Here is an 8,515-nt window from a genome sequence, read left to right on the forward strand (position 1 = left end):
CCTAGGAAGAAAGATTTCTATATATTGGACGCTGACACAAAAGAATGGGGATGGGCTAGTGCTGAAAGGGTCTACAGGAATAGGAAAGCTAGGTCTTCCATGAGGTTTAGCATAGTCTACAGGAGTGAAGTCAGAGAGGAAAAACAGGTCCCTAAAAGTGGTCTATTACAGAGCTGGAGATGAGTCTGGGGACTTGGAATCAGAGGACAGGAAGGAGGCTGAAGGTCCTATCCAATTCTCAGGTTTGAGCAGGAGATGCTGGGTCTAACAAGAGGATCTGTGGAGTTCCCTGATTTCTAGGTTGGCCAGTGGGTTCCAGGGAAAGAGTACCTCTAGGTGTTGGTTGCTGAAACAAAGAGATGGTGTGAAGGACAAAGGGTGAATTCTAAGAGAAGCTCTGTGGAGCCCCCTTGACTCCCAGGCTTGTGCAGGCAGAAAGTTTCCAGATAGGGAGTGCCCCAGAGTATTGGTAGATTAAACAAAGGGATAGGGTGAGGGGCATAGGCTGAAGGAGAAGTTCTGTGGAGCCCTCTGGGAGTGGCAGAGGAAGAACAAGCCTCTGTGTCAGTATACTACAGGGATGAGGATGAGACTGGGGGATTGGAATTTGGAGGACAGGGAGGAGAGTGAAGATTACCTACCTGAATTTTCTAAATACTATCTTATTGTTCTTTCGTTCCTTTACAACTTCCCGATGTCCTTGCCATATAAACCTGTTATTAGGCCCTTCCTGATTTGCTTGTTGGTCCTCGAGTTAGGTGTTCATCCTTGACCTTAAGAACTCTTGTCACTGGAGATTTAGGGTCCGCAAGTGTGTTTCCTTCTAGAAATCTCTTTTATAGACTTAATAACCTAACTGGATTTGCTTCCTGAGTCTGGTCTGAGGTTTCCCCAATGGAGAAATGTAAGAACATACTTTTGAGGTGCTTTCTGACTGATTCCCAAGTATGTTAGCTACCTAAGAACTTTTTGGATTTACTTGTTTCCCTTCCTCAATTCTGGGCTACAGCCACACTTGCCCATGCTGGTTTTCTTGGTTCAGATTCAGCTCTTTAGCTTGATGAACAGGAATGCTTGTCCATTGTGAGATCTCCCAAGCTTCAGATAAGATATCATGTTATAGGTTGGCTTTAAACTTACAGCAATGCCCCTGTATCCTCCTTTTGAATTGCAGAGATTACAGGTAGGGTCAACCATGTGAGAAATGACTCAGGCTTGACAGAAATGAGTGCTGCCAGTCTAACTGATGCATGTCCTTCTAAAACTATCCTGGGCTGGAAGGCAATGGGAAGGAGCAATCCTGGGAATGAATTCTGCACTTGTGTGCAGCAGCAAAGAATTTTTCAAAAAGACATTGTCACTTTTTAGCTTAAATGGAGAGGTATTTGCAATTGCAGGGATGAAATGAGAGTTAAGGGGCATATCCCTGTTTACATAGAAGATTCCAGTCCTTTGGTTATCTGCTGTGCTCTGCACTGAACCCTTGTTCGTAGATGTTGGCTTAGTCACTCAGCATCAGATTGTTCTTCACTTCAAGGTAGAGCTTTGCCAAGCATAAGCAGATCCAGTGCCTGTCAGACTACACCCCATCTTCTCTTCTTGCAATCTGTTATGGTTGTCACACTACCACAGAAGAGTGACACCTGTGTTCTCCTGAGACTTCTATTCAAATCACTTCCTGAAATTTCCTGTGTCTTCTGGTTCTTGTAATGCACAACTTAAATTGGAGTCTTCACATTTTAAAATCTTTGTTCTCCTTTAAAACGTGGAGGGTAATTAGCTAAGGACTATCTCCTCATTACTTTTGGCAAATTAAGAGAATACCTCGGATGCAGCCTTAGGTGAGCTCAGAGGCTCACAGACCGAGTTAATAAGCTTCCCTCATCATCTGTGTTCTTCCTGCTGTTCAGGTTGTGCGGCTGGTGGCGCCGATGTTGGCAGGAGAAAGAAATATGATGTTCAGCTAATGGCTTGAGAAGGGGAGGGAAGGACTTGGGGTCACTTGTGGCATATCCTATTTTGAGCCGAGCCAAAGAAGATTAATGCTGTCACTTGCTTGATTAGCATTGCCACTTGCCCGGCTCTCGACTTCCAAATGTATTAATTCCGAGAGAGCAGCTTGCATTAGAGTCGTCTTGTTCATGTTGCCAACTAACCTTGTAAAATCTCCCCGCAGTGAGCTGATTGAAGGCGGGGGCTGAGACCCCGAAATGCTCTGCTTGTCTTTTGTTTGCTCTTATGACACAGGCTTTCACAATAATGCCCAATTTCTTAAGCCCAAGTTGCGAGGTAATTTGTGCCTCAAGTTAAAGCCTTTTTTTTTTTTTTTTTTTTTTTTTTAGCAGACTTCCACAGCAAGCACCTTGAATCTCTTCCGATGTGTACATTCATTTATCCATGAGAATGTTAGGAAATTTCTTGTTAAGATTACTTTGCTAAGTACATCCTTGTGATGTGAATTGTAATGCGTGTGTTCAAATGCTCAGTGGGTTGATTTATCTGGCTCAGTTCTCTAGTTTGGGTATTCAACAGATTAATTATGGCTTTACCAGAGAGAGTGGAAATGGTAGACATCCATTTGCCAATATGTTGAACATAGGTCTGTACCTTGGTGGATCCATTATTGGTGGAACTGACAGACTGGTATACTTGGTAAGTACAATTCTTTTTGAAATTTGGAGTGCAAATTGGAATAAATTATAATAATGTTTATTGAATAGTGGAGTATCTCTTTTGGAAGCCTTTTGGTACATCTCACTGACTTTTCCTTTAGAAAGAACAAGCCAGCCTTGTACTCCATGCTTGCAATGAGAGTCACCAGGTATTATTTAAACAGTCCTATATAGCATATAGGAAAATTGTTCCGTTACTGTTTCAATGTGTAAGCTTGGATTATTGGTGAGGATAAACACATTTCCCGCATATGTTCATCAGCTTTTCACTGTTTCTGTCTGGAATTGCCTGTTGCAGCCTTTTCCATTTTCCTTGCTTGCTTTTTCTTCCTCAACACAATGAAATAATATCAATGTTTAAAACAATCATGCTTGCCTTTGAAAGTTGCAATAATACTGATATAGTTCTTTTCTTTCCCACATGGAGTCCAAGATATTTGTCTGACTCTGGTGCAAAGCTGGGACTTCACAGTTCATGTCTTACTATTAGACACATGGGATTTCTTTTTCAGTGCCATGTTCCTCTTTCTTTGTCTTAGGAGGCTTTCTCCGTCACCCATTTTCTTCATTTTCTTCTTATTTGACTATATTTAAATCCTTCCAGTATTTCCTACCAAAATCATCCTTCTCTGTACTTTTGACACTGGGTAGTCCTGGGCATGTGTTTTTTTTTTTCTTTTGACAAACTCTAGGCAGCCATCCCTCAGGTATCCAACCCTCCATTGCATGGCTCTACATTGGCATCATGGGGGCTGATGTAGGAGACCATGCAGATAGCAGTGCAACAGTCCCTACAACTACGTGATAAATGTTAACCGAGAAGCTCCATGTTATAAGTCGTGTATGAAGTGCTAGGAGCATATTCCTGAGGAATCCCCAGCTTCACAGATGCCACACTTAGAGTGGAAAGATGTGCTCTGAACAAGACTCACAGGGGGAGTATATCAGAAGCATGTGGTAGAGAGCAAAAGCCAGGGAGAGCATTGTAGCTTTACGTGGTGTAGTCAAGGAAGGCCACTCTGGGATGACTAGCCCTGATGCTGATGAGGGAGTAAGTCCTGGGGACCTCTAGGGAAAGAGTGTCTCAGGTGCAAGGATGGTGGGGATCAAGGCTCTGAGTAGAGAGATACTGAGACAGACAGAAGGGTAGGGAAGAAGAAGTAGAATAGAGAATATTCAACAAAACCTGCTCCAGGAAACCAGGTCGTAGAGTCCTGTTAACCACTGGGTGGTCTGGTCTTTGCTCTGAGTACACAAGAGTCCACAGATATTAGGAAACAGAATCTGGATCCTACTTGTTTTATTTATTTATTTATTTATTTATTTATTTATTATTTATTTATTTATTTATTTTTAAAGCAGGTGCTGTCTGTGCTGAGTATAGATTGTTGAGGAAGAGAAGAGCACAGGTAGAAACAGTGAGAACAATTAAGAGCCTACTGCATGAGTTCTAGCATAGGTTTGAGTCTGGTTGTGTTCAGAGTATCTGCTGCTGGTCGTAAGGGTTGCTTATCTCCATTGGTCAAAGCAGCTGTCCCTGAGTGGTGGAGGCCTGATGAAGATACCTCAATTTTGACTAAACACTCACCTTTACTGACTCTTGGCATGTTGATCAGTTATTTCATTATTTTCATTAATCATTGCCCACTCTAAAAAGAAACCGTTCCGATCAGGGTTTAAAGTGGTACAGGTCCGTGGGTTTAAACACAAACACTTAGAAGTTAATTTTGACAGCCTGACCATTCAGCCAAGTAATAGTAGGTTCCCTCCTAGGGCTGGCTTTTGGCCGGGTATACATTACCAGGCATGAAGTCTCTAGAGTAGGCTTCATACCTAATCTGAACGTGATTGGTTACCCCGTACAGCAATGCCACTATGCACCAGTGGGCGAATCTTGCCTCAGAAGTTGGCATTGTAGCATGCCATGTCCAGTTCTGGGGAAGACCACTGATGTCTTTTCTCCCTCAGGAATATACAAAGCACCATCTGACACTGTGAAAACTACCCATCAAGGAAGGTTTCCAGTCCCTTTGACATTGACTTCTCTTGACCTGTAGTCAATGTGTATTATTCAGTGAAACCCCAAAGGCCTCCAAAACAACACATGCTACTTCTATTGTTCTTTGTTTTCCACAGTAGATAATAAAATCCTATTTCCTCCTCTCTCTTGATACAATCACCTTCTCTGACAACCTCCCATGACATCTTTTAACAAGTGCCAGGAATTCAGATCTCTGTTTTTATCCAAAGCTGAGGCTGGCTGAGTTCATGATTTCTCCTGGAGGGCTGTGTAAGAAGCAGACCTAACTATTTCCATTATATCAAGCTATACTTTCTTGTTTCAGTTCCAATCTTAGGGTCTGTGGGGCACACCAATACCAACAACTCTTCTGCCTTCACAGGACAGACAGCTTGGGATTTTTTTCTTTTTTAAAAAAAATACTATTAGTTAAATCCACACATCTTTTAATTTTTTTCGTGTGTGTGTGTGTGTGTGTGTATGTACATACATGGGTATACATGCATGTGGAAGCTTGAGGGTGATGTGTGGAGTCAAAGGGCCATTTTTCCATCTTATTGAGATAGGGTCTCGGACATGTCTAGAGCTTCCTGAAGTAACTCTGGGAATCCTGTTTCTATCTTTCTAGGCTAGAATTACAGATTAATGCCACACTTACCTGACATTTTATATACATTCTGGGAATCTGAGCTCCCGTCCTCTCATGTGTGTGGCAAATGCTTTAATGGTAGAACCATCTCCCCAGTCCCACACTGTCTTTTTTAAATCCAGCGAAAGCAGAGGGAAGCATTTATTCTATGACCTATAAAATCACCCCGTAAGTTTTCCAGCCTATCTTAGTTCAGTGTGGGTTGTCTGCAAATTTCCCCTTTAACTTGGTTTAAGCATTCAATTTCTATACACCCATTCTTGTCCTTTTGTGGTCCTAAGAATTAACTGTTATACATCAAATAGATAAAGTATGAGAGAAGACCTAAAGATAGTGGTTTACAATAATGAAACATCCTAGTAAAGACAACGCACAAGGGGGTTTTAAAAGACAGCTAGCTGGGGTACTTGAGGTATTTTATCTTGCCAGGACATAGAAAGGAACAGTTTGGCTTGGAAAGGTAAAGGTTGAACCAGAAAACCTTGTGACTTGGATAGGTACAAATGCTTTCTCATGTTCAAAAGAAGAAAATAGTGTGTTAAATCAGAACAAACCTTGTTGCACAGACTCAAGTCCTAACTTCATCATTGGACTGACTATTGGTGGCCACTCACTGGTACTCACCTGTGAAGGTCCTTGGGAGATTATCTATGGTAGGTTACCTACACAGGTCATCATTCAATTCATTCTGAACCAATAGCTACAAACAATAAGTTGTTTTCCTGATTTCTTTATTAATGACTTTTAACAACTCTCTGTGCCCTGAGCCATAGAATCTAGAGCTTTAGAATGTGTTAAGCTACTCTCCCATCAAGTATTGTAAATGCTAAAAAAGAATTTGTATTCTGGGTATAATATAAATTTTCAATAAACATTGTTAATTATATTGTTTATATTGTTACATCTTTAATAATATACAGCAAATATGTAACTACCTACTTGATAACTCAATTGATAACATTTCTGAATGTGAACACTTTCTTCAGGATTATTGGTTTGGAGTTTTCTCTATTAATTCTACCATTTTTGCTTTGTCTATTTTAGACTGCTTTTCTGAGTTACATACAAATTTCAAATCACCCTTTTTTTCTGATAAATTAAAGCCATTATTTTATTTGAATTCTATGTTTAGAAATGCTTTATGGCATATGTTTTGTAGATCTAATATACAATTTGTATCTATATGCATCTATCTATATATTATACATATATCTATGTCCTATCATGTATGTATGTATGTATGTATATATGTATGTATCTATCTATCTATCTATCTATCTATCTATCTATCTATCTATCATATATTATCTTTCTCTATGTTGTCTATGTGTCTTCTGTTATTTTCTATTTATTGTGGTAATTTCTTACCCAATAAGCATGTATAAAAACTACACATCTCAGTTATTATATGTATAAACTATATACATGTATGTATGTATGTATGAATGAATGTATGTATGTATATATACATACATATTGGACAGATCTATCACTATACTAATTTATTCTCAAGTTATGAGACCCCTTGCTACTTGTAGCTTCTCCAGGCCATGTGGTTCTGCTTTATCTTTCTTTTACCTCCTCTTCCTCTGTTCTTCTCTTTCCTCTTCCCTGTAGCCTTTATTTGACCAATAATAATGGGGAGAATGTTCAGTGAGATCACCTGAGTACATGATATACTCCTTGTCAGGGGCAGCTCCTCTTGAGGTAGCAGAATTACCATCAAAATACAAACAGCACCAGGGCAACCCACAACACATATCATGTGTACATCACCTTACTATCTATTGTTTGCCTACCTAATTTGGTATCTATTATCTATCTATCTATCTATCTATCTATCTATCTATCTATCTATCTATCTTTCCTTCTGTACATCCACCCATCTACCTATCTTTTATCTATCTTTTGGCCTAGAAAATGGTAGTAGCTTTCTTCAAGTTATAATTTTATTTTTTTCTTCTATATATTGTATTTGATCATTGTGGTATTCTTTTATTTTTCTTGGGCTTTTTTGTAAACTATATGCAACCAGCTGTCTTAACTCAGTCTTACTATTTCTGCTTTAAATTGGAAGTTTGATTTACAATATTGTGACATGCATGTGGACTAGTATCCGCCATATACGTCTAACCTTGTTATTTTTTCTTCTCATTCCAATTATCTTCATAATGATGAGTTTAGAAGTCCCGTACTGTTTGTCTTTATTTTTTTAGTATCTGCTCTTGAAAATTTTACTTGTAAAATATCAAAGCTAATTGTGATAGCTAAGTTTTGTTGCCAACCTTCGTTGACTTACTTGGAAAGAGGGACACTTCACTGAAGAGTTACCTCTATAAGACTGGTCTAAGTGCATCCTTGTGGGTGCATTTTCTTGCTTGCTAATTGATGCAGGAGGGCCCATCCCGCCGTGGTACCTTTGTTAGGCAGGTGAGCCTGAGCTGTATCGGAAAGATAAATGAATGTGAACCAGGGAGTAATCTGAAAGCAGTGTTTCTCCAGGGTTTCTGTTTCCAGTTCTGCTCTGAGTCCCTGCCTCGAGGTCCTGCCTGAGTTGTGTCTCCCAACTTCCCTCAGTGATGCCCTGTGATGTGGAAGTGTAAGTTGAAGAAGCCCTTCCCTTCCCTAGTTGTTTTTAGTTAGTGTTTTATAACTGTAACAGAAAACAAATCAGGACACTGATTATCTAGTTCTCTAGGTTTTCTTTAGGAAAAGTCATTATTTTCTAGGCTTTGAATAATAAGCTTAAGGGGTATTTCATGCTTTGTCCAATACCTTTAGTTATTTAAGTAGGAATCATGGCCAATATGTCATGTTTCTGATATTGCTCAAAATGAAAATCCTGAGCGTGTCTTGTTTTTTATTTAAAATATAATTTTCATTATTATAAATGCAGTTTAGAAAGAAAGATAGAGACTGCAGACAAGTACAAATAAGAAACGAAAAATACGTTTTCATCCTTAGATCCTTTTAAAACTTAAGGTACATTATTCCTGTAAGAAAAAAACAAGAGAGGGAGAGAGAAGAGAAGAGAAGAGAAGAGAAGAGAAGAGAAGAGAAGAGAAGAGAAGAGAAGGGGAGAGGGAGAGGGGAGAGGGCGAGGGAGGGGGAGGGGGGGAGGGGGGAGAGGGGTGAAGGAGAAGGGGAGGGGGGAGGGGGGAGAGGAGGAGGGGG

The sequence above is a fragment of the Grammomys surdaster genome, unplaced genomic scaffold (genome assembly GCF_004785775.1).
Source record: "Grammomys surdaster isolate TR1022 unplaced genomic scaffold, NIH_TR_1.0 174, whole genome shotgun sequence".
Lineage (NCBI taxonomy): Eukaryota > Metazoa > Chordata > Mammalia > Rodentia > Muridae > Grammomys > Grammomys surdaster.